This window comes from Pleurodeles waltl, chromosome 6 (assembly GCF_031143425.1).
Source record: "Pleurodeles waltl isolate 20211129_DDA chromosome 6, aPleWal1.hap1.20221129, whole genome shotgun sequence".
Taxonomy (NCBI): Eukaryota; Metazoa; Chordata; class Amphibia; order Caudata; family Salamandridae; genus Pleurodeles; species Pleurodeles waltl.
Window position 1 is genome coordinate 894945417 of NC_090445.1, and position 27434 is coordinate 894972850.

Below are 27434 nucleotides of genomic sequence, written 5' to 3' on the forward strand. Positions count from 1 at the left end.
GCGATTGGGGGCCGTGGAGGGGCAAAATAGAACAGAGGGCGCATCTTAGAGACGTCCTTTTCTCTCAGAAGGCAGTTTTAAAAGACAAAACCTGCTGAATACAGGACAGAAGAGCCCATGACATCTATAACTGGCCTTTTCTGCTCTGTGTGTATGTCTGCAGCTGAGCTGGAATGTGCTTATTTTTGATGAAGATATGTACGAAGGGCAAAGTCTGAAGGGTGTCAAAGTCCTGTTTTACTAACAGATGAAGATGCCGTCATTGAGGAGCTGAAGGTGACCCTATCTCACTTTACTGTTCAAACAGGGGAAAGCAGTGATATTAACATGAAATAGTCTCCTGTCTTCCCTTCGGTTAACTTTGCTCTTTTCTGAAGGAAGATATTTTGGGCCAGATGTATCAAAGGGTTTTACCCATTTTGTGTCTATCGGAAAATGTGTTCATCCATATGGCCCTTTGATACTTAATGCAATTTTTAGGTCACATTGAATTAACAAGTGACACTTATTTATTGACTGTAGCATCACTAATTTAGGTAACTGAATAATGGAACAAATGACATTGACCTTTAGTGGCAAATGGAAGAAAGAAAGAGATATTTATACAGTAATTGAATTGTACAATGTGTAACCAGGAATTTAGGTTCAAATCCCAGATTCCATACTGGTCCAAACGGTGTGACCCTAGACGTCACTTTACCTTAACATGCCTAATTTTGACTAAGTGTCAGATCAAACGAGGCGTTGAATGATTTCGGATTAGGACAAGCACTCTAGAAAAAAAAAGCTGCACACATATACAATTTACTACGCTGTGATCTTGCTTCGTACATAATAGCGGAGTCAATTTCTTTTGTTAAAACTGTGTCACTAAAGGGACAGGAGCTACTTTTAGAACATATTGCAATGCTGGAAGGTATCCGAGAGAGCGTGCAGTGGAAGTCTGCTCCGCCCGACGCCACCCAACAGAATTACCTTTGGGACAGTGTCCCTTTTGCAAACGAGTTGCTCAGGGGTCAGTAACTGAACAATGGGTTGCAACACAATCGAGGTCATAAATCATTGTTACATACCATTGTACAATAGGAGTGGAGTGCCTCTCTTATGGTCCTTCCCCTTTGCAATACAGAAATGGTCACTGTAAGGAAATGCCTCCTTGGCATGGTTACCCCCTGACTTTTTGCCTTTGCTGATGCTATGTTTTGAATTGAAAGTGTGCTGAGGCCTGCTAACCAGGCGCCAGCACCAGTGTTCTTTCCCTAACCTGTACTTTTGATTCCACAATTGTCACACCCTGGCATCCAGATAAGTCCCTTGTAACTGGTACCTCTGGTACCAAGGGCCCTGATGCCAGGGAAGGTCTCTAAGGGCTGCAGCATGTATTATGCCACCCTAGAGACCCCTCACTCAGCACAGACACACTGCTTACCAGCTTGTGTGTGCTAGTGAGAACAAAATGAGTAAGTCGACATGGCACTCCCCTCAGGGTGCCATGCCAGCCTCTCACTGCCTATGCAGTATAGGTAAGACACCCCTCTAGCAGGCCTTACAGCCCTAAGGCAGGGTGCACTATACCATAGGTGAGGGTACCAGTGCATGAGCACTGTGCCCCTACAGTGTCTAAGCAAAACCTTAGACATTGTAAGTGCAGGGTAGCCATAAGAGTATATGGTCTGGGAGTGTGTTTTACACGAACTCCACAGCACCATAATGGCTACACTGAAAACTGGGAAGTTTGGTATCAAACTTCTCAGCACAATAAATGCACACTGATGCCAGTGTACATTTTATTGTAAAATACACCACAGAGGGCACCTTAGAGGTGCCCCCTGAAACTTAACCGACTATCTGTGTAGGCTGACTGGTTCCAGCAGCCTGCCACACTAGAGACATGTTGCTGGCCCCATGGGGAGAGTGCCTTTGTCACTCTGAGGCCAGTAACAAAGCCTGCACTGGGTGGAGATGCTAACACCTCCCCCAGGCAGGAGCTGTAACACCTGGCGGTGAGCCTCAAAGGCTCACCCCTTTTGTCACAGCACCGCAGGACACTCCAGCTAGTGGAGTTGCCCGCCCCCTCCGGCCCCGGCCCCCACTTTTGGCGGCAAGGCCGGAGAAAATAATGAGAATAACAAGGAGGAGTCACTGGCCAGTCAGGACAGCCCCTAAGGTGTCCTGAGCTGAGGTGACTCTAACTTTTAGAAATCCTCCATCTTGCAGATGGAAGATTCCCCCAATAGGATTAGGGATGTGACCCCCTCCCCTTGGGAGGAGGCACAAAGAGGGTGTACCCACCCTCAGGGCTAGTAGCCATTAGCTACTAACCCCCCAGACCTAAACACGCCCTTAAATTTAGTATTTAAGGGCTTCCCTGAACCTAAAGATTTAGATTCCTGCAACTACAAGAAGAAGGACTGCCGAGCTGACAAACCCCTGCAGAGGAAGAACAGAAGACACCAACTCCCTTGGCCCCAGACTTACCGGCCTGTCTCCTGCCTTCCAAAGAAACCTTCTCCAGCGACGCTTTCCAAGGGACCAGCGACCTCTGAATCCTCTGAGGACTGCCCTGCTTCGAAAAAGACAAGAAACTCCAGAGGACAGCGGCACTGCTCCAAAAGAACTGCAACTTTGTTACAAGGAGCAGATTTAAAGACCCCTGCAACTCCCCGGAAGAAGCGTGAGACTTGCAACACTGCACCCGGCGACCCCGACTCGACTGGTGGAGAACAACCAACTCAGGGAGGGAGGACCCTCCGGCGACTCTACGACTGTGAGTAACCAAAGTTGTCCCCCCTGAGCCCCCACAGCGACGCCTGCAGAGGGAATCCCCAGGCTCCCCCTGACCGCGACTGTCCGAACTCCATTTCCCGACGGCTGGAAAAGACCCTGCACCCGCAGCCCCCAGCCCCTAAAGAAACGGAACTTCTGTGCAGGAGTGACCCCCAGGAGGCCCTCTCCCTAGCCCAGGTGGTGGCTACCCCGAGGAGCCCCCCCCCTTGCCTGCCTGCATCGCTGAAGAGACCCCTTGGTCTCCCATTGAAACCTGAAGGAAACCCGACGCGTGTTTGCACACTGTACCCGGCCGCCCCGCGCTGCTGAGGGTGTACTTTCTGTGCTACTTTGTGTCCCCCCCGGTGCCCTACAAAACCCCCCTGGTCTGCCCTCCGAAGACGCGGGTACTTACCTGCTGGCAGACTGGAACCGGGGCACCCCCTTCTCTCCATTATAGCCTATGTGTTTTGGGCACCTCTTTGACCTTTGCACCTGACCGGCCCTGAGCTGCTGGTGCGATAACTTTGGGGTTGCTCTGAACCCCCAACGGTGGGCTACCTTGGACCAAAAACTGAAACCTGTAAGTGCCTTACTTACCTGTTGAAACTAACAATAACTTACCTCCCCCAGGAACTGTGAAAATTGCACTGTGTCCACTTTTAAAACAGCTTATTGTGTTTTATGTAAAAAGTATACATGCTAAAGTAATGATTCAAAGTTCCTAGAGTACTTACCTGCAATACCTTTCAAAAGAGCTATTAAATGTAAAATTTGAACCTGTGGGTCTTAAAATAAACTAAGAAAATATATTTTTCTATAACAAAACCTATTGGCTGGATTTGTCTCTGAGTGTGTGTACCTCATTTATTGTCTATGTGTATGTACAACAAATGCTTAACACTACTCCTTGGATAAGCCTACTGCTCGACCACACTACCACAAAATAGAGCATTAGTATTATCTCTTTTTACCACTATTTTACCTCTAAGGGGAACCCTTGGACTCTGTGCATTCTATTCCTTACTTTGAAATAGCACATACAGAGCCAACTTCCTACAGTCACTAAAGCCACTTTGTGTGTGGGAAATACGTTTTCGATTCACAAAAAGATTTTTGCACATTGTAAAAAGATACTTTGTAGGTCCCTAACCCTGTGTCATATGTCATATCCGAATGAGAAGGTGTGTTTGGAGCATCTTAGAAATATACAAAGCTTTATGAAATGGATTTATCAACATTTGAGATGAAGGGGCATTTCATAGATGCACAGAAGCAAAAAGAGTTTGCTTGGATCACATGAATTTTAATGATACCCTGCCAGCGACATAATATGACTGCTAATTACCCCATATTTTACATCAGTCATGACATTTTCTATGGCATAATTGAGATTCTCACGGCAATATTTGCAATAAAGTTATTGATGAGGAAATTGTGCACGGCGGGGGAGTGAGTCATAGTTACCATAGGGCACAAGTTATAGTTTATTGAGATATGTATAACCATACCTGCTGAATTTCTGTCATTTTGTGAGTGTAAAATCTGAACCTAACTATAACGTCCCTTTGAACTTTTTAGTGAATTCCAAAGCTTTAAAAAAAAAATCTATTTGTTAAGTATAACATCCCTGTAACATTTGGTTCACACACACATACACACACATGCACACACACACACACACACACACAAATACATACACACACCAAGCATCCTATCACTATGCCTATTATCATGAAAACATAATTTGATCCATAGATTCAATGTACCTATCAGTCTCATAAAAGAAGCCCATGAACATTTTTAACATCATAGAGAAATTTTAGCCCACCTCAAACATAAAAGGCTTGTAAAGTTCAGGATTATGGGGACAAGAGTTACAGCAATCACCAGTTTAATTGTAACAGTTTTGCTGTGACAGGATACAGACAACTCATGTAAACTGTCTTCTCGTATAGTAGATTATTGAGGCAGTGGGTTCTTTATTATCCAGCAAACCTGTTTTTGCTTTTTGAACCTTAGAAGTTTTAATGCTGAGTAATTTTTAACAGGATTTAAACAACTGGATCAACTAGAGACACAAAGACTACTAAGTGCTGCACTATCCCCTAAACGGCTTGACAATGATTTTGGCCTGTGTGTTTGCTCAGACATCTAAGGCCGTTTAGGCCAGTATATTCTATTTTAAAACAATCTCAAAGTTTTATATGATTCCTCCTAAGATAATAGGACTGTGTATCAGGATGATAGAACTTCAGTTTGTGGGAGACAAAGGGACTAATTTAGAACTTGGCTGAATCGGTCCCACCGTTGTTTCTTCCATCGTATCAACCATCCGCCACCCAGGCAATCAGCCCACTCTATTTAGGTGCTGGTGGGTCCATGGACAAAATTTCATCATACATCACCACCATAATCTTACACTCATGTCGACTGCGCCATAGGCAAAAGCAGCTGGCGGCGGAACCACAGCTAGTTTTACTGCCTGGCAAATCATGAAGTGCCTTGCCTCTGACGTAACTGTGACGGCTAAATCTTATCCTTTTTTGACTTTTCAATTTCCTGGCTATCATGAAACCTATTGTAAGATTCCTACCTTTGCTGCTGCTGCTGGACCATGACAAAAGTCAATCCTTTCATCGCCAAAACCGAAGGTAAGCAACTGTTTTTACATGTGTAATGCATATGTGGTTATTATTAACACTGAGCATTTTTAAGTAAAGACACCTGTATTCACAAGTTACAAAAATGTAAACATGTTTAATTTTGGTGTAAGTGTCCACTATAAAGATGAATGCTTGCATCAAAATTAACATGTCCTTTACGAATGTTCATCATTAATGTATGTAGTATACAAATAGGTTAAAAAAAACTGTGTTTGTCACTGTCATAAATGAAATGAAGTTCATTTACTATTAATTAAAAAATAATGCCAGGACAATGTTTGTGAAAATAAATGATAGTTTATTCAATAAATGACATAGGTCTCTCAGAATCACTGAAGTAGCAAAAAATAATAAGCATTGTCCATGAAATATGTGGCCATACAATTTGGGCTTCTGGCCCACAACTAGCCTCCTAATTACACTGCTAAGGACATCCTCCTCATTAAGGGATATCAAGTGGGCAGAGCAGGCAAGTCAATGATCTTTCTTGGGAGGGGTGGGTTTGGGTTTCTTAGGGGTCACGGACAGGTAGGCAGGAAAAGCATGTGAAGAAGAAGGGGTGGGAAACGATGGGATTTGGGAGGTAGAGTGAGCTGGAGTGGGTGTTCTGTGTGTGTCTGGTTTGGAGGTGCATATGGGTCTTGTGTATGTGGTGTATTTTCTGGTGTGTGTTTTCTTGAAGATGTGTGGTGTTCATATGATTGGGTAGATTTGCATTTGGTGGGTGTTGGTGTGTGTATGTGCTTTTCTGTGAGTGTGGTAGTTTGGATGAGTGTACTGTTGAGGTGGTTGGTGTGGTTGTGGTTCATGTGTCTGTTAGTGTTGTAGAGTTTGGACATGTGTGGGTTTGTAGGTGTTTTGTACTCCAGTGATTGTGAGTGTGAGGGTTTGGTAGGTGTTGTTTTGCATGTAGGTGTATGTGTGTGTAGCTGTGTGTGTTTGGATGAGTGTGATGTTGAGGTGGATGTTGTGGTTGTGATGCTTGTGGGTGTGCTGGTGGTTGTTGGTGTGGTGGTAGTGGTGCATGTGGTTGCGAGTGTGGTGGTTGTGGGTGTAGTGGTGGTGCTTGTGGGTGTGGTGGTTGTTGTGTTGCCTGTGGGTGTAGTGTCAGTAGTATATGTCTGTTGGATGGTTGTATGTTAGTGTTTCGTAGTGTCATTGTGCTTATGTGTGGTTGTGCTGATTTTGTCTGTTAGAATGGGTGCATGGAAGGAAGTGAGTGTGCTTAGGATTGGTGTGGGAGTTCGAATTTGGGATGAGGAATGGACTGGTTTAGGGGCACAAGGTTGGGCCATTTGGGGTGTTGTCAGTGCAGAGGTTAATTTTACTAGTGATCTCTGCATGCCAGACATTAAACAGTGATTGTCATCCAGGAATGCAACCAACTGTTGCATTTGGGAATTAAGCCCCTGCATGCCATTCACAATTGCTGTCTGGCTCACAGAGATGCTGCTTAAGAGGTCAATAGCCTCTTCACTGAGCTCAGCTGTGGATCGGGGTGGGGAGGTGCCTACAGTAAAAGGAGAGCTCAGTCCTTTTGGGAGGACAGGTTTTGCCAACTGGGGAAGGAGCAAGAGGGAGGTTGGAGATGGGAATCTGGGTCATGGACAATTAATGCAGATGGAAGAGATCCTGAAAGGTCCACCACCACTAGGGAGTGGTCACTTGTGGAGGCCTCCGAAGACAATGATGAGCTGGTGGCTTCCTTGCCAGTCCCCTCACCTTCCATGCCATTGTGTCCGTCAGTGTCCAATGTTTCTTCAACTGGAACACAGTGACCAGATGCTTCTCTGCCTTCCTGGCCAATGTCTCCTTTGCCTGCTCCTGAAGATGCTGAAAAGGCACATACAATATTTTTATTATATCTCTGCAAATCAAAATTATCATCATGTTATTTTACAAAACATTTCCTAATTTCACATTTTCACCTGCTTCAAGGCTTTAAAAAGTAGGTATACTTTACCATTACCCCATGCATGTAGGGAGCATATTATGGACCCATTTGCTCACTGATTTGTAAATTACCATTGATAGTCCCATTTCATTTTAGACCATTCTCTTAAACACTTCAAATTTTTCTTGGAATTGTTTAACACCTATGAATGGTACAGATTGGTTGCTTGGCTGGGTCTGGCAGTTTAGTGGGCTAATGCATCCACTGTAGTATCTCTGTTTGACCTCCGGGTCACAGGTTTGAATCACAGCAGGTCCACTGAGTCTTCTGTCATTATTAGGTCAATAAAATGAGTACCATTGAGTTGGGTAACAAGAAAGATCTGTATAGCTTGCAAGGTCCACACCTTCTTGATGGGTGTTGACCTGTATGGATGTGGGAAAAAAAGTTTTGTGAGGTTTTGTTTGTCTGTACTGCTGTAACACAATTTTGTAAAATCTATCACCATCATTTCTAAATCGTTACTGCAGAATATTTTTTAAATGTATTATTTCCTAGGAAATACTCATTTTTTGTGACTTATTGAATGCCTTTATCACTTTTAATATCCTAATTTTACAAATCCAGGGCACAAACATCATCTATGCTAGGGGGCTGCAACACTTCCTGTAGTGAGAGCTACTTCTGATCAGTACTAATCATTGTAAGCTACAGAAGGGTAAACAGCTTGTACATTGTTAGCACACATCACCCTACTCCCAGCTTCATTGGCTTAATGCGTCATGTTTTTAGAGCCAGATACTATGGTTAGAACCATATACTATGTCTAAGGGCTGAATGGAAGGGCTGCCATGTGTGTCAGCGAGAGCACAGTTTTTGGTGATGTATGAACAAGTGTGTGTAGGAATGGGACATTTTTGTATGGGTGACTGAGAGCTTGTATCATATGTAGTTCCAGCACAGGACATACCTTTCCCCATACGTGGCAACATTACATGTTTAATACATACAGATACTTATTACTCAGACAATGGGATACATTTAAAGTGCAAAAAGATTTCAGCACATTTATAACAACATTTGTTCCTGCAGTTTACATTTCTTCCATTTCAACATATGGCTGTAATTCTCAATTATACTTATGACACATCATCTACTGGCCACTGGAAGTAAGGGGCATGCACTATGTAAATGGTAAAATTTGAATTGTAAATAAATTGAAATGAAAAGTTACCTTATTCATTCAGATAACTTTTGATTTTAGTTTATAGACATTTAAAAACATTGTTAATCATCATTTTGTTCCCAGCCAAATTATTGAGGTGACTACACTCCAATCACAACACTTCACTCAGGAATTAAACAGGGCAATTTAGCCTGTGTTAGTTAAAAAACAAGTTAGTTAGAAATACATTTTCCATTCAAACATGTACCTGTTCCTCTGGGTACCAATAAAGCTGACTGTAAAGGGACAGGACCTTCATTGTCCACACTTCTAGCTCCTCAGCTTAGAAGTTAGGAGCCTTGTCACCTGCTTTGCCTGACATCATGGCTCCCAGAAATCAATGACAGCAGCAAAAGTGAAGGAGGTGTTATGGGCTGCAGTGTTAGGAGTTAAGTGAGCTATATTCGTAATGCCGCGTACATGTACACAATCATCAATGGAGATGGACACAGCCATTGGCTTTCGTACATTGCTGTCATACATGTTCGCCTGTTGCTGTGTCAGTCGTGGAGTGTTACACATAACATGCGCTTAACTTCCGCCCAAGGCCATCAGATTGCAAGTGTCCTGATAGCAAGGTCAGGCGGCCACCATTTTAGAATGTGAACCAGAGTAGTTGTAAAAGTTAAGTGCATCACCACCACTCAAAACTGTTTGTTTACATCTAGAAAATGTGTACATTACTCTTTTGTGATCAAATTAAAAAAGGATAATGTAATGCATCACTGTGATTGAATGTGATAGTAATGCAGTTTATCTTATACTTTCATTGATGGAATTTTAGAAATAAATCTCAAAAATATAATGTGCAAATAATACATTTAAAATGTCTTATTTACACATTATTTTTTAGAAACTATCAGACATGTAAAACAGTGTTTATATAAATTACAACATCAGTAAAAATGATGTGTGTATATATGTGTGAGGCCTGCCAGCTCTTGGTGTGGTTTCCCCTGTCGTTTTGCTTATGATCTCCTGTGTTTGACCCTGTGCTGAATTTAGTTTTTGCTGGTTTTAGGACTCTGGGCACTCTACCACTGCTGACCAATGCTAGAGTGCAAGTACTTCCTGTCTAAATTGTATTGCTGATTGGTTTATCCATGATTGACATATTTGATTTACTACTAAGACCCTAGTATAGTGCACGAGGTTGGACCAGGGCCTTTAAATCAAATGCTATTAGTGGGCCTGCAGCACTGATTTTGCCACACACATGAGTAGCCCTGCAAACATGTCTCAGGACTGCCATTGCAGCTTTAAACTTCCATGTCAACCTCGCAAGAGCCCCCACTTGCCAGGCCGAAACCTTCCTTTTTATTACCTGTAAGTCACCCCTAAAGTAGGTCCAAGAGAGCTCCATGGGCAAGGTGCAGTGTATTTAAAAGGTAGAATGTGTACTGGGGTGTTTTACATGACCTGATAGTGAAACACTGCTAATTTTGTTTTTCACTATTGCAAGACCTATCTCTCCCATAGGGTAACATGGGGATTGTCTTGAAAAATCTTTTAAGTGTAAACTCCCATTGGGATCAGATAGAGATAGGGGGTTTGGGGTCTCAGAACTCACAATTTACACGAATATCTTTTGGCAAAGTTGGTTTTTGAATTGTAAATTTGAAAATGCCACTGGATATAAACTAGCCTGGCAGATAAAGGGTAAATATCCTGAAATCAGTCCCAGGATGCTTGTTTCCGGTCCAGGAAGGACCTGGCCTGGCAGTTCGGGCTGGACTGTTTCACTGGGGAAATAGGGTAAAGACTGATTTGCATATGGCTGGATCAAAACTGGGGTGGCATGGTGAGCAAAAGAACAATGAATTAAACCCAGATCTGTGACTGGGGGTGAGTGTTTTCATTGTTCAGCACTCCTTCCATCATCCTTTTTTGTTGCTAAAGTTGCCCTAATATGGAAGGGTATGCCCAGACATGGGTCCCGTGCTCACTGTGCCACTGGATTCAAGCTAGCCTGGTTGGTGAAGGGTGATACCCTGAAACCGGTCCCAGGATGCTTGTTTCTGGTCCAGGGAGGACCTGGCCTGGCAGTTCAGGATGGACTGTTCCCCTGGGGAACAGGGTCAAGACTGATTTGCATATGGCTGGATCCAAACTGGGGTGGGATGGTGAGCAAAACAACTATGGACTAAACCCAAATTTGTGACTGGGGGGGTGAGTGTTTGCATTGTTCAGCACTCTGTTCATCATCCTTTTGTGTTGCTATTTTTAGAAAGTGGGCATTTTTTTGCTTAACCATTCGGTGCCTCTGCCTGTCTGCTGAATACACATCTGAGTAAGGAAGACAGTTGGGCTGTTTGTGCATTCACTGTGGACAGTCACAAAAGGAAGCTGAGGTGTGCCCTGCATATTCTGAAGGCCCATCATCAGGCTCATGGATGTTCCTGAGCTGGAGTGGTTGGAGGAGTTGACACTTGTGCCTGAATAGGGCTGCGCCTGGCCTCACACTAATCAGTCTCCAACCCCTTGGAGTGTATCTGGGGCCAGTTCCGGGAAAGGCAGGGTCATGGGCACTACAAAGACTTCTCTTTGAAGTCTGCCTACATCAAAGAAAGAAATGGGTGTAAGTACTGGATCTCTGACATCTCATGGTTAGAACACTTCTGCCAGAATGAAGAGCTGGATGCTGTAGGACGGACTGTCACTCAGCCTGTTGCTTTGTTGTGCTGGCCTGCTGCTTGCCGCTTCTGTCCTGGGAGTGAAGGGTTATCCAAGGGCTTCAGCTGAGATTGCCACTACCTGAGCCCTCTTGCTGAGAGTCTTGACTTGCCAAGTGGTGCCTAATCCAGTTCCTAGGCCCCTGGGAGTGAGTTCTGGTGCAACAAGGAAGAAACTAGTACTTCCAGAATGCCTTCACAACCAGCACAGCTCTCTCATACAGTGCCACTAACTGCTCCGTAGCCTGAGTGCAATGACCACAACTTCAGCATGGGCCCTGATACTGCTTCAGCGCCTCCGATGTCCCACCGCAGTGCGATTCCGGAGTGCTGTGGTGTCACCGACATGCTTGGCACCTGACTTCAGCACAGCACCTGTGGCCCGTGGTGTGATCACAACACCACGAAATTGAGACCTGCTGGATTCATCAATGCCGCCTTGTCATAATGAATCAACGTCTCGCCACCATCGTCACAGCACCTCCCCTGCAAATGTAAGGAACCAACAACTCACCTCCTCTGCCTAGCAGTAAGGAACCAATGCCGCACCAGCTCCAACAATGCCTCACCTCCCTAACACAGTGCAATGTCTTTGTTCCCTCATCATTTTCCAAGGTACTGTAACCAGAGTCTGTATGACTCAATAGCCAGCCCGCACTCCCTTGAGGGTGGTGCCAGACTGCTGGAAGCGACTCCATCAAGCCATTGTGATAGCCTTAGTTGGAGCTATTGTGTTTCTAAGCACTATACTACATTTGTTCTTTGAAAATTTGTATCTTTACCTGTATATGTTGAATGTTTGTCATTTTGATCTTGTGTTACTCAGATAAATATTGGATATTTTTAGAAACTGGTGTGGAGTACTTTTGTGGTGTTTTCCCTATGCTACTGTGTGTGGGTACAAATACATTTGCATTGCCTCTGACTTAAGCGGGGCTACTCGTGCCAAGCTACCAAGGGGGTGAAAAGGGGTTATCTTAGCTGTTTGACTCCCTTATCTTGATTAGAGTGAGGGTCCCTACTTGGACAGGGTGGAAACCTCTGCCAACAAGAGACTCAATTTCTAATATGTCACAAAAGCCATATGAAATTTTACAAAGACATCAGAGGTGTGTTGATTATCAAGGTATTGTGGCCCATTCACAGTGATATTTCTGTTTAGTCTTAAATGCAGACATATGAATCCTGATGGAGATAGAAGACAACAGCCTCGTGTGTTTAGACCATTTCCGGACCTTGCCACCATGGAAGAAAGGGATATTATTAAAAAATTCAGATTGAATAGACAAACTATTCTTGATTTATATCATCAGCTGGAGCCAGATCTTCTGCCTCACAGTAGGAATCCCACAACAATAACTCGAATAGTGGAAATCATGGCAGTTCTCCATTTTGATGCCACAGGATCCTTCCAATACACTGTGTCAGTATCAAGAGGCATGTCACAATCAACCTTCAGTGGTGTGCTACAAGAAGTCCTTTCTTCAGTGATGGGACAGCCTCATCCAGTTTCCACGAAATGAGGATTTTGCAAATGTGAAGGGAGATTTTTATGCTTTGGGTGGCATACCACATGTGATTGAAGCAATTGATGGTACTCATATTGCCTTAGTGCCACCACATGCCAGGGAATAGGTCTACCGCAATTGGAATAACTTCCATTCAATCAAAGGGCACATTTCTCCTTATCTGATTTGTACATCTCAAGTGTGTGTGCCTGTTTTCCTTTACATCTCAAGTGTGTGTGCCTGTTTCCCATGGTCAACACCTGATTACTTTGGACTATACAACAGAGGCATACCCCTGCAAATGTCACAACGTGAACCTGAGAAGTCCTGACTTGTTGATAGGTACAATATGACAACATGATGATTTGCTACATTTCCTGTTTAAGAATGCACAATGGGATGAGATATTTTTGCTTATTATAATTTTAAATTTAATATAGGAGACTCAGCCTATCCCAACCAACCATGATTCTTAGCACCCCTCAGGGATCCAGCAACACCAAGGGAAGTCCTCTTCAATGAGCCCCATGGAAGAACACAGAGGCCAGTGGAGTAGACTTTTGGGCTCCTAAAGGCTGGATTTTGCTGTCTGGATAAAACTGGGGGAGCCCTCCTCTACTCACTCGATAAGGTGTGCAAAATCACCATGGCCTGCTTACATGTTGCACAACACAGTACTGCAACGGAACATCCCATACATTGCAGAGGATGGAAACCATGATGAGCCACCAGGTGAGGATGTTGAAATGCCAAATAAAGACGATAGTGGTGTGGAATTGACAAATATCAAGATGTCATTGACACCTTCTTCATATGAGTGAAAGTATATTTTTACCTAATGTTACATTCAATGTCCAAAGAACTTGTAATGTAAAGAGCATATCCGTCTGTGCAGGTCATATCTTTAGGAATGGGTAGTCTAGGAAATTCCAGGACAAACATGTTTGTTGATGACATTTCTGATGCATTGACTCCTGTGTCATTTGCATTGTTTATGTTTGATTGTTCTAAGTAAATGTGTCCTCATATTTGTCATTTGTAATGTGTCTATTTTGTCATGTAAAATAATTATTTTTCTCTTCTATTTTAGGATCCTTCACCATGTTATCTTAATTTGGACATTTCAAAGTTGTGACATTTGCTGTTCTATGCTGTTGTTGCAAAGTACAAAGGAAACATGAGTTGATCCTGTGAGAAACACACACTGTTTGGATGTACATATTGTGTACAAACCCAACTTGCACAGGGATAGAATGGATGTTTATGAGATTGCATTAGACTTGTTCTCCGCTGGATGTTGCCACCAAGGCTATACATGCTACTTAACCTGCTCTGACCACATGTGTAAGTCGATTCATAGCATACTCATCTTCCTTCACATTTGCTAAATCGTCATTTTGAGTTAAGTGTATAAATCTGTTGATGTGTCTCATTATTGTAGAAATAAATATTTGTAGAATACCACTTAAAGTTGGGTGTGACATGCCACCTGATACTGCCACAGTGTATTGGAATGATCCTGTGGTCACAAAATTGTGTGCTGGCATGATTTTGAATATTGGTGTTACTGATGTGGAATTGCTACTGTGAGGCATGAGGTATGGCACCAGTTGATGACAAGAATCAATAGTAGTTTTCCTATTCAATCTGTTTTATATGATGACATCCCATTCTTTCATGGTGCCTAGGTATAGCAATTAATACTTTATGATTTGTGGTGTTTGTTATATGTCACTTTTTTTAACATGGGAAAACATTACCTCAATACAACATTTTTTGGGCTAAAAAATGTTTTGATTATTTGCATTTTAAAAAGTAATTATGGAAGGAAGAAATTAAAGAATTTAAACCACAAGAAACACCACACCAGTCCTTGGCTTTGTGTGTTTGGAATGTATTTTACAAACACAAATAAACTGATACAGGATGAAAACCAAATAACAAAAAAGGAAAACAAAAACAGCCAATCATGGTGGATAAAACTATTATTTTAGAGGCAAAAAAGCCCAATGTACAAAATACAACTGGCAGCTAAAAGGTAAATGTGTCCAGATTCTAGTTCACAGAGTGAATAATAGTCACACACTGGAAGAGATTAGGTTCTTCATCTGTTGCTGGTGGTGGTGGAGACCTTGCTGTCCTTCATTGTGGTCCGGATGACCATCCACTCCTGAGTAGTGGAGGTTCCACATTTGCAAGGACTGAAGTGCTTGCAGGTATTTCTGCTTGTGGCAGGGCCTCCCTTTCTGTGGTAGAGACAGATGTAGTTGTCCCAGATGTTGTAGGGCCACCGAAAGTAATAGATGGCTATGGGAAAGCCCTGCACGTATGGTGGTGAATGTCAAACAGCACCCCAGTCAGGGAGCTCAAATTTGAGTCAGTAGCTCTACATTGTGCTCCCTCTGCAAGTGCTTAATGTCCCAGGGCTCTGTAAGGACCTGGCCCATCATATCTTGGGACTGATAGAGGTATCCGAAGACTTACTCAATGGTGGTCTGGGTGACAGTGAACCCAATGGCCTCACTTTGCTGGCCCAAAGAATTCCTTCCCATGTACCCTACCTCCACTACACTGTGCAATTGTACCAGTGTGCCACATCCCAAAGGGGTCCTGGCTGAACAAGAAGTGGTAGTGGTGGTGTTGACTCAACAGCAGCCAGGACTGGGGGGCACAAAATTGGGGTGATTTTCCTTTGGACACAGGAAGTGGAGCTGTGTATTGTCTGAGGTGTTGTAACAGCTGCGGTGGGAGTGTTTGTGTGGGCCTAGTGAGACTCACTGGAGCTGTGTGCCCAGACAGACCAGAAGGACTAAGCTGCTCCACATCACCCGGACTTGCAGGAGTGGAGTCCTCCTTGAAGATTTGATCCTGGTTTGCAGTGGAGATACCCTCAGTGGCATATGGTTGTCCACATACTCTGGGTGTAGGACCTAATATGATTTACAAGAAAACAAATTATTAACATCTGGATTATGAATCAAATGTGTTTTGTGCCACAAATTAAGCAAACTAAAAGTAATACATTTATATTTACATTATGAATACAACTTTCAATGTTTGTGTGGTTATTACTCATGCATTATAAATTTAACACATGCAAACTCAAAGAAAGGCATGCGAAGGGATGTCCTGAAAACAAGAAGATTACTCAGGAAGTGTATATAAAAGATACCATGTATATAACCCAACTCCGTATAGAGAAGAAATGAGAAGTTAACCATTCCAAGGCAGAGCAGGCTATAATTCAGACTGTTAAACAACTTAGTAGGATTAATGTTCATCATATGGACTTTACTAAGTAAAGTTGTTGTCAATACTGCTTATATTCTGCATACAACATAAAATACTATCTAATCTTTAAGTCCACATACTTTGAGCGGTGAAACAAATTAAATCACTTCAATGAAATGACAAAAAAGCGACAACATAAGAAATGAAATGAAACAGTCCACTTTTTATTCGCTGCATGAAATGTGGTTTGTGGAATGCCTGGCATTTTGAAATATGTTTATATATGGAAGAAAAGAGAAAACAACCAACATCACATTGCATATTTTCCAGGTACAAAAACAGGGCATCATGGTAGCTGTAATCCTTTTAATTTGACATTGCCAACACTTGTAAGTTGTTCATTCCTAGTAAGATATATGCAGTGAAGATGTACGCACATGTACAAAATATGACATGTAAAATTTGTTAAAAGGTAGAAAAAGTCTTACAAGCACCATACTTTTATACTATAATGCATGGGGTTTTGAACCTGTCATTGTAGCTACAACAAAATACATTCAAACAAACACTCAAATACAAGAAATGATCAATGATGGATGTAGGAAAGTACCATCTTGCCTGGCATGTTACCCCCATTTTTCACTGTGTATATGTTGTTTTAGTTGTATGTGTCACTGGGACCCTGTCACCCAGGGCCCCAGTGCTCATAAGTGTGCCTGAATGTGTTACCTGTGTAGTGACTAACTGTCTCACTGAGGCTCTGCTAATCAGAACCTCAGTGGTTATGCTCTCTCATTTCTTTCCAAATTGTCACTAACAGGCTAGTGACCAATTTCACCAATTTAGATTGGCTTACTGGAACACCCTTATAATTCCCTAGTATATGGTACTGAAGTACCCAGGGTATTGGGGTTCCAGGAGATCCCTATGGGCTGCAGCATTTCTTTTGCCACCCATAGGGAGCTCTGACAATTCTTACACAGGCCTGCCACTGCAGCCTGAGTGAAATAACGTCCACGTTATTTCACAGCCATTTTACACTGCACTTAAGTAACTTATAAGTCACCTATATGTCTAACCTTTACCTGGTAAAGGTTGGGTGCTAAGTTACTTAGTGTGTGGGAACCCTGGCACTAGCCAAGGTGCCCCCACATTGTTCAGGGCCAATTCCCCGGACTTTGTGAGTGCGGGGACACCATTACACGCGTGCACTCCATATAGGTCACTACCTATATGTAGCTTCACAATGGTAACTCCGAATATGGCCATGTAATATGTCTATGATCATGGAATTGCCCCCTCTATACCATCCTGGCATAGTTGGCACAATCCCATGATCCCAGTGGTCTGTAGCACAGACCCTGGTACTGCCAAACTGCCTTTCCCGGGGTTTCACTGCAGCTGCTGCTGCTGCCAACCCCTCAGACAGGCATCTGCCCTCCTGGGGTCTAGCCAGGCCTGGCCCAGGATGGCAGAACAAAGGACTTCCTCTGAGAGAGGGTGTTACACCCTCTCCCTTTGGAAAATGGTGTGAAGGCAGGGGAGGAGTAGCCTCCCCAGCCTCTGGAAATGCTTTCATGGGCACATTTGGTGCCCATTTCTGCATAAGCCAGTCTACACCGGTTCAGGGACCCCTTAGCCCTGCTCTGGCGCGAAACTGGACAAAGGAAAGGGGAGTGACCACTCCCCTGACCTGTACCTCCCCTGGGAGGTGCCCAGAGCTCCTCCAGTGTGCTCCAGACCTCTGCCATCTTGGAAACAGAGGTGCTGCTGGCACACTGGACTGCTCTGAGTGGCCAGTGCCACCAGGTGACGTCAGAGACTCCTCCTGATAGGCTCCTTCAGGTGTTGCTAGCCTATCCTCTCTCCTAGGTAGCCAAACCCTCTTTTCTGGCTATTTAGGGTCTCTGTCTCTTGGGATTCCTTAGATAACGAATGCAAGAGCTCATCCGAGTTCCTCTGCATCTTTCTCTTCACCTTCTGCCAAGGAATCGACTGCTGACCGCGCTGGAAGCCTGCAAAACTGCAACATAGTAGCAAAGACGACTACTGCAACTCTGTAACGCTGATCCTGCCGCCTTCTCGACTGTTTTCCTGTTGGTGCATGCTGTGGGGGTAGTCTGCCTCCTCTCTGCAATAGAAGCTCCAAAGAAATCTCCCGTGGGTCGACGGAATCGTCCCCCTGCAACCGCAGGCACCAAAGAACTGCATCACTGGTACCTTGGGTCTCCTCTCAGCACGACGAGCGAGGTCCCTTGAATCCAGCAACTCTGTCCAAGTGACTCCCACAGTCCAGTGACTCTTCAGTCCAAGTTTGGTGGAGGTAAGTCCTTGCCTCCCCACGCCAGACTGCATTGTTGGAAACCGTGACTTTTGCAGCTACTCCGGCCTCCGTGCACTTCTGGCGGAAATCCTTTGTGCACAGTCCAGCCTGGGTCCACGGCACTCTAACCTGCATTGCACGACCTCCTAAGTTGTTCTCCGGCGACGTGGGACTCCTTTGTGCGACTTCGGGTGAGCACTGTTTCATGCATCCTCGTAGTGCCTGTTTCTGGCACTTCTCCGGGTGCTACCTGCTGCTGAGAGGGCTCCTTGTCTTGCTCGATGTCCCCTCTGTCTCCTGACTCAATTTGCGACATCCTGGTCTCTCCTGGGCCACAGCAGCGTCCAAAAACCTTTACCGCACGATTTGCGGCTAGCAAGGCTTGTTGGCGGTCTTTCAGCGGGAAAACACTTTTGCACGACTCTCCACGGCGTGAGGGATCTGTCCTCCAAAGGGGAAGTCTCTAGCCCTTGTCGTTCTTGCAGAAAACTACGCTTCTACTGTCCAGTAGCAGCTCCTTTGCACCCACAGCTGGCATTTCCTGGGCATCTGCCCATCTCCGACTTGCTTGTGACTTTTGGACTTGGTCCCCTTGTTCCACAGGTACCCTCGACTGGAAATCCATCGTTGTTGCATTGCTGGTTTGTGTCTTTCCTGCAGAATTCCCCTATCACGACTTCTATGTCCTTTGGGGAACTTTAGTGCACTTTGCACTCACTTTTCAGGGTCTTGGGGTGGGCTATTTTTCTAACCCTTACTATTTTCTAATAGTCCCAGCGACCCTCTACAAGGTCGCATAGGTTTGGGGTCCATTCGTGGTTCGCATTCCACTTTTGGAGTATATGGTTTGTGTTGCCCCTATCCCTATGTGTCCCCATTGCATCCTATTGTAACTATACATTGTTTGCACTGTTTTCTAAGACTATTACTGCATATTTTGGTATTGTGTATATATATCTTGTGTATATTTGCTATCCTCATACTGAGGGTACACTCTGAGATACTTTGGCATATTGTCATAAAAATAAAGTACCTTTATTTTTAGTATAACTGTGTATTGTGTTTTCTTATGATATTGTGCATATGACACTAAGTGGTACTGTAGGAGCTTCACTCAAATACAAGAAATGATCAATGATGGACAACACAGAAATCGTCCAGTAGCAAAAGGAGTGATGGCACTATAATGATAATAATTTGACGATGACAATAAATTTGTGATTGTACTTATTTGTTTTACAAAGGTGAAAAACACATTATGTATAACTAACTTAACAGCAACAACTACATTTATGTTTAGTGAGACATACATAAGTCTAACTTACTAGTCTTCACTCCACCAGGAATTCTTGTCAAGCCTTCAGGATGTAGGATATGCAAAACTGCCTCTTCCCAGGCAACAAATTGTATTGGTGGACTGGGGAACCACCACTAGTCCTCTGGGCCTCCAGGTGATGATTGGAGGCCAGGGAAAGCATTCTCCCCTGCAGGTCATTCCAGCCCTTCCTAATTTCTTCCTGTGTGTGCAGGTTGTTTTCTACAGCATTCACTATGTCAACTATTCTGGCCCACATTTGCCTTTTCGGAGATATGGTTGTATTTTGTACTTTGGCTTCAAACAATTGTTGCTCTGCTCTAAGGATTTCATCCACCATGACTGACAATTCTCCCTCTGTAAAATGTGGATTTCTCCCCCCTGGCATTGTGAGTAACTGAAAATAGATGTAATAGGGGACCACAAGTTAATATAAAAATGAAAAATGAAACAAATGAAAAAAGAACTGAGGAGTCAACAAAAATTACCTGAAATCTGTAGCAAAATTGTGTTCTGCAGTGGAATGGCAAAGGATCATGGACTAAAATGGACTGTGTTTTATAGTGTGGTATGCAGATGTTCACAACTTGCCAATATACATCAGGTGTGTGCTGCTGGCATCCATCCAATAGCCACGGTCATTGTACAAGGTTGAGAGGGTCCCGCGATGGACTCCTGATGGTAGGAATCTGCCACCAGAACAACACCAGCACTACTGTGAAACCTAAATATGCTGACGGCAACGGAGTACTGTTAGTTAGGATTGCAATCTGCTGCATCTGCAGCAGTAGTCCACTTACACTGCAGACTCCACTCAGTAGAAGCAGCCAGAGGTTCAGCTGCCCTACATCTAAATACAGCAGTGGGAACTTGATCAGTTTGATGGAGTATTTGAAACTGCAGTCACGTTGGGATGACAGAGCTCCTGCAAGATCTAAATCAGACCCTAAGTCTGTGTAAACCATCAGAAACCACCAGCACAACTCCTGGCTAGCTCACACTGCCTCACCTGAACCCTAACCTGACTGGGGTAAAGGTGTGTATGGCAACCTGAACATGACACTCTGATTCACCAAGGAAGTTGTGGAGACAGATATTACCCTGTAGTCTGATTACTCATGCATACATAAGTGAAAACACGAGAGACATACTAAATTTCAATACATTTATTGAAACAATTGGAATCTTGTATAGAGAGAATGAGCTATGATAATTAGGCGGATGAAACAAAGCATTGTTACCAGCATTAGGAACATGGTAAAGTTAATAAACCATAGTGAATGGTTTCTAGAGATTCTAGAGGTTCCTACCTACCCTAAGAGTAAACTGAGACCATTGTGGGTGTACCCTTCAGCCTGGCCTGATCTAAGGGATTAGCTCAGGCCCCATACCTGGAAATGGTGTCAGGAGTCAGCCTGCAGTATGGATGGCAATCCTCTCAAGAAGCTGGTAGATTAGCACCAGCAGAGCTGCTTGTCGAACATAGCATTCATGCCACGATGATTGCAGCTGGAATGTCCCTCCACCCCATCGTGGTCAGTGCATCATTCATATAATAAAGCCACACTGTATTAAAAGCACATCTCTGATGCAATGTTATGTCTAGATATTAGAAGCAGAAAGGCAATGAAAAGCATAGTATACTGTGTACTGTGTTCTAGCCTTGAACAGAATGTACTGATTATATGTCAAGAAAAGGCTAACTAGAACAAGCAACTCATACAATATATTCCTAAAATATTTTCATGCACGAAAAGCGTGTGAAATATCACAGCTAAAATGATGCAGTGTGTAAAATATGAAATATAAAACAATGCTAAACAAGAGGTCCTCATGACAAACCTACACTTTTAGAGTCACTTTAACCCTCACAGCGTCAGAGGTAATTTAATACACTAACTTATTTGCAGATTCTGCTTGAAGATGTAAGAAAGGGCACTTTTTACATGTGTCAGTCACTATTATTAGTTAGCTGGTAGCTATGGGTTATTGGTTGAGGCCTTTGGAAATCTCACTTAGTTTACAACCAGAATCCTTGTTAGGGAGAACCACAAATGTCACTATATTAACCTGCTTTACTGTTTGGTACCTAGGCTCAAATCAGTCAGGCTTAGTCTAAAGGCAGTTTGTAAAGTATTTATGCAGCATACAAGCAGGAATGAAGTGAGAACAAAACACAAGAAAAATCCCAAACCAATTTAGAAATATAGAGCAATTTGTTTAAAGAAATAATATGGTACCAGAATGACAAAACTCCAATTGGTAATACCGGAGATACTGATTTTTAAAATTTGTAATGAAAATAGTGCTGAAAAGCAGGTAGTGGCACTTGCTGTTATCTGTTCGTGCTACTCCAGGGGAAAGTCACAGGTTCTGGCCAACCGCAATAGAGAGCAAGTTGGATACAGGGACCAGGTTAGACCTGCTGAAGATTTACCCTTCTCAATTCCGGCATGAAGAGTTCCTTTTGTGCTGGAGGAAGAGGCTTTCAGTGCGAAGGAGAGGTCGAGCATCATGGATGATTGTGGCTATAGCACGAAGAGCCTGGCATCACTGGAGTCTTAGCACCAATGGCAAGAAGGCAAAACCTCAGGATTTTCACCTTTTTCCTTAGAAGTCCTCGCTGATGCCAGCCAAGGGTCCAGGACCTGCAGGGTACCTCACGGGGATCAGGACCCACACCAGTAGAGACCAACAGCAGGGCTCAGGCAGGTCTAGGCAGGTCCATTTGGTGCTGGCCAGCTGGGCAGTTGCAGGAAGGCCTCTGGGTGCCTGTTTGGCCCTGTAGCTCACACAGTACATCAGCCAGCAGACCCTTGAAATCACTCTGGGAACTCTGGGATGAAAGATAGCAGATCCAAACTTCCTTCTTTACATAGCAAGGCAGACCTACCAGCAGCAGGGGAGTCCTTCCTTGGGATCTTCCACAGGTCCAGCAGTGCTCTGAGAAATGGTTCTGAAGGTTCTATACCTGGTGCCAGCCTTTGTGTGAAGGTATTCCCTGACCTAGCCCCCAAAACTGGTCCTGGTCAGTTCTTCCCCTTCCCCTGGGATTGGCTCCAAAGTTTCTAGGGTGACAAAAGGCAGCGAGGACTAGTGTCAGGTTTCTTTGAATGTGCTGCAGGTAGGGCCCTTTGAAATGCAACCAGGACAGGGACAGCTCCTCCCCAGCCATCTTGTCACAAAGGCCCTCTTCCTTCACATCTAGATTTCCTTTGTCTCCCTGTCTGGAAGCAATACAGAACCCCCAAAAGCAAAGCCATTCATAGTGATGTGACCCAGGTGACTGGCAGTAAGGCGCCATTGGTTTGGACAAGAAAATGCCAACTTTCTAAAAGTGGTATTTCAAAAGTGCATCTTAAAATCCAACTTCACCACTAAAGTGGATTTAAAAATACAATTTATTTGAGCGTAAACAGCATATCTCTATCTGCTCTCAATCTGAAGTTACCATGTATTAAATGTAACAAGGTAACCCTTTATAAGCCAATGGGAGAGATGCCAAAGTGAAAATACTTTAGAAGTTTTTTAAATGAATGAAGTGAAAGGGTAATTATATAGTGCAAAGGTGTCTTGGCTTTAAAGCTGCAAAGACTGCGGAACCAGTGCTAGATTGTAAATAACTAGGTTTTGGCGACTTTCATGGTTTGCATATGACTGTCAATAACTTTGATATGTGGGGGTAGATTAATCCACAATTTAGTAATGGTGCAAGTAAAACTTCTTCTGCCCCAATGCAAATGATGTTCTAGGAACCACTGTATTAAATATTATTGGCAAAAGAAATGTTCTACTGGGCTATACCATTGAGATTTGGACCTGATATACTCAGGCCCAACTTCATTAAGACTTTAAGTGATAAGCATAAAGCTGCAAAATGATTCACTTTTTCACTGGAAGTTAGTGTAATTTATGCAATTCCTGAGAGACAGACTTGAATGTAGGAATCTTATGAATCAAAAAATAGCAATTTATTCAATGCCTGCTATTGTATATTCACTTAAAAGGCATTAGAGCAATTGATATATGACAAGATCAAATCAACTATGGCCATCTTTTGCAGGTAGAGTGGAATGAAAGGAAATACCTTCTTGAGTACTTTTAACATATAGAAAATAAGAATGTTACCTTAGTGATCTTATCAGAAGTGGTGGATGTTGGAAAGTGGAGTATTATGTGGTGTGGTGGTTGATTCTCACCATGTACTACTCTCACAATACACAAAGATGGTCCTTGGATTCACACTAGTAAATTCTTAGCTCAGTCTTGGTAGTGTGGTAAAGAGCAGTCAGGCTTTACTTAGAGAAATACGTGGTCAGCATTCCAGAGTACCAACATGGACGATAAGTAATTGACAAGACTCAAAAGAAACCAACACCAATTTATAAACATAGAGCTTATTTTTTTTAATTAATTTAGCCACCAAAACAAACAGAATTGAATCAATATAACCGAAGTTATGGATTTTAGAAGCAATATTAAATCATAGCAGAACTGATATTTAAATGTAGCATTAAAGTCTATGGGGGCAATATCACTGGTTGCAAAAATGTACTTAGAAAGGGAGTTGCGTGTAACATTTTTGGGGTTAAGGTTGGGCAGACCCTAGGACCAGATGACAAAAGTCAGTGCAGGTTTACTCTGCCCCTGGCGTCTGGCTGCAGAGTTGTCCTGGCTGTCCTTGGTGCTGAACGGGACTCACATTGAAGACAATGACAGGAAGTGACAGGTGACAAACGGCCATTTGGAGGTCGGGCTGCAGGGAACCCTAGCAGGGCTAAAGTTGTGTGGGTCCTGGGACTATGCCACAGCAGTCAGTACACTTCTACCTGGTCCATGGGGTCCGAGTGCAGAGATGCCATGGCTCTCCCTGGTGCTGAATGGGGATTACACTGGTGCAGATTTTACCACTTACACAATAGTTCTGACAAAGTGATTCAAAATCTCAGCTGGGGCTGGGTTGCAGATGTTGGAATCAGGCTGCACGCTGTGCTCTGCACTTGCAGCATCAAGTGTAGGGGTTAATTACTGGACTGGCTACAAACAGGCCTTGGCAGCGGTAAGGGTGCAGGAATCCTTTGGGAACTTCCTGGTGTCCAAGGAAGCAGTGAAGCAGCCTGAATCTTGGAGACAGGCAAGACTACAACTCCCAGAAGACACTGGATCACTTGGCTTTCCAGTATCCCACAGTGGGCCTGGTGGCAGGCGGCACTTCAGATTCTGCAGGTGATTTCTCCAGGGGAGTCTGAGGGTACTTCTGGCTTCCACAAGAGTCCCTCTGGTTGGGAGTGACGAGTTCCAGCCAAGGTCAAATGTTGATCATACAGTTCCCAGTCTGTTGCCTCAGCGACAGAGTATCCCTCTTTTACCTTGGTGCAGTGGGCAGGGTCTGGTTGTCTGTAATGAAGAGCTTCTCTTAGTCCTTCCTTGAAGTTAGTCAATTAGAACTGAGGTTCTGGTGTCAGGGGTGTCCCTTACATCCTGGATTTAGGAGTGTTGAGACTAGTGGCAAATGGGCAGCTAGCTCCTACAGCTAATCCACCCATGAGGTGACCACATTTGGTGGGACATGTCACCTTTAGCTACTCAGAGCCCTCTATTCTGCTACTCCTAAGATGGCAGACATCAAAATTTAGTGAACAATCTGGGCTTCTCACCCTAGAGGTGTGGTCAGCCTTCTGGAGGTGTGCACAGTCCTGCATAGCTAATTTCCCAACTTTCCAAGATCAAATGTGCCTTGAGGCTTGAGAGGGCTGTTTCCTCCACTGGGGGACAGCACCATGACAGAGATGGTGTTAGACCTGACAGCCTTAGGGTGGTCACCCTAACTTTTTGCCTGCCTCCCTCCACTTTTTGGACACTGTTTTTGCTGGCTTTTAGACTCTGCACACTTTACCACTGCGAACCAGTGCTAAAGTGCATATGCTCTCTCCCTTAAAACATGGTAACCTTGAATCATACCTGACTGGACTATTAATTTACTTATAAGTCCCTAGTAATGTGCACTCTATGTGCATAGGGCCGGTAGATTAAATGCTACTAATGGGCCTGCAGCACTGGTTGTGCCACCCACTTAAGTAGCCCCTTTCCCTTGTCTCAGGCCTGCCATTGCAAGGCCTGTGTGTGCAGTTTCACTGTCACCTTGACTTGGCATTTAAAAGTACTTGCCAAGCCTAAACCTCCCCTTTCTCCACATATAAGTCACCTCTAATGTGTGCCCTAGGTAACCCCTAGAGCAGGGTGATGTGTGGGTGAAAGGCAGGACATGTACCTGTGTAGTTTACATGTCCTGGTAGTGTAAAACTCCTAAATTAGTTTTTGCACTACTGTGAGGCCTGCTCCCTTCATAGGCTAACATTGGGGCTGCCCTCATACAGTATTGAAGTGGTAGCAGCTGATCTGAAAGGAGTAGGAAGGTCATATTTAGTATGACCAGAATGGTAATATGAAATCCTGCTGACTGGTGAAGTTGGATTTTATATTACTATTCTAGAAATGCCACTTTTAGAAAGTGAGCATTTCTTTGCACTTAAATCTTTCTGTGCCTTACAATCCACGTCTGGCTGGGCTTAGTTGACAGCTCCTTGTGCATTCACTCAGACACACCCCAAACCCAGGGTACTCAGCCTCACTTGCATACATCTGCATTTTGAATGGGTCTTCCTGGGCTGGGAGGGTGGAGGGCCTGTTCTCACACAAAGGACTGCCACACCCTCTACTGGGACCCTGGCAGACAGGATTGAACTGAAAGGGGACCTGGTGCACTTCTTAGCCACTCTTTGAAGTCTCCCCCACTTCAAATGCACATTTGGGTATAAAACAGGGCCTCTGCCCTACCTCATCAGACACTTGCTGGAGAAGAAACCTGAACCAGAAACTACATCCTGCCAAGAAGAACTGCCTGGCTGCTCAAAGGACTCACCTGTCTGCTTTCTACAGAGGACTGCTGCCTTGCTGTTGGCCTGCTGCCTTGCTGAACTCTTGTCTGGCTGTGAAAGTGCTCTCCAAGGGCTTGGATAGAGCTTGCCTCCTGTTCCCTGAAGTCTCAGGACCAAAAAGACTTCTCTTTTTCACTTGGACACTCCGTGCGCCGAAATTTTCGACGCACAGCTTGTTCCGCGGCGAGAAAAACGCCGCACACCGACGCTGATCGACGCAACACCTTCGGGATGACCGGAACTTTGACGCACGGCTTCGCAAGGACAACGCCACCCGACGAAATCGATGCGACACCTGCCGTGAGATCGAAATTTCGACGCGCAGCCCCGCAGAACGACGCGCAGCCGGAAAACAAGCAGGAAAATCCACGCACAGACCCGGGACATCTAGTAATCCCCGCGATCCACAGAAAGAGACTGTCCGCGTGCCGTAAAACGACGCACGACTTCCCCACCCGGTACTTTGTGCTTGAAAGAGACTTTGTTTGCTTTTTAAAGACTTAAGACACTTTATATCACTTTTCAGTGATATCTCTACAAATTCACATTGCAACTTTATTTGTTTTGACCCACAATTATCCTGATAAATATTATATATTTTTCTAAACACTGTGTGGTGTATTTTTGTGGTGCTATATGGTGGTATTGTATGATTTATTGCACAAATACTTTACACATTGCCTTCTAAGTTAAGCCTGACTGCTCGTGCCAAGCTACCAGAGGGTGGGCACAGGATAATCATGGATTGTGTGTGACTTACCCTGACTAGAGTGAGGGCTTTTGCTTGGACAGGGGGTAACCTGACTGCCAACCAAAAAAACCATTTCTAACATCGGTGATCAGCGGTGAGGATAGGATTTGTATTTGTGCAGTGACATACAGTAGCTAAGTATTTC

The 27434-nt window shown here is 44.1% G+C and overlaps 1 protein-coding gene across 1 annotated transcript in view; it reads right to left on the minus strand.

The window, feature by feature from the left end:
• The window catches only part of C6H10orf90 (chromosome 6 C10orf90 homolog), a 655134-nt gene that overhangs the window by 306298 nt on the left and 321402 nt on the right, over positions 1-27434 (minus strand). The window lies entirely within an intron of this gene.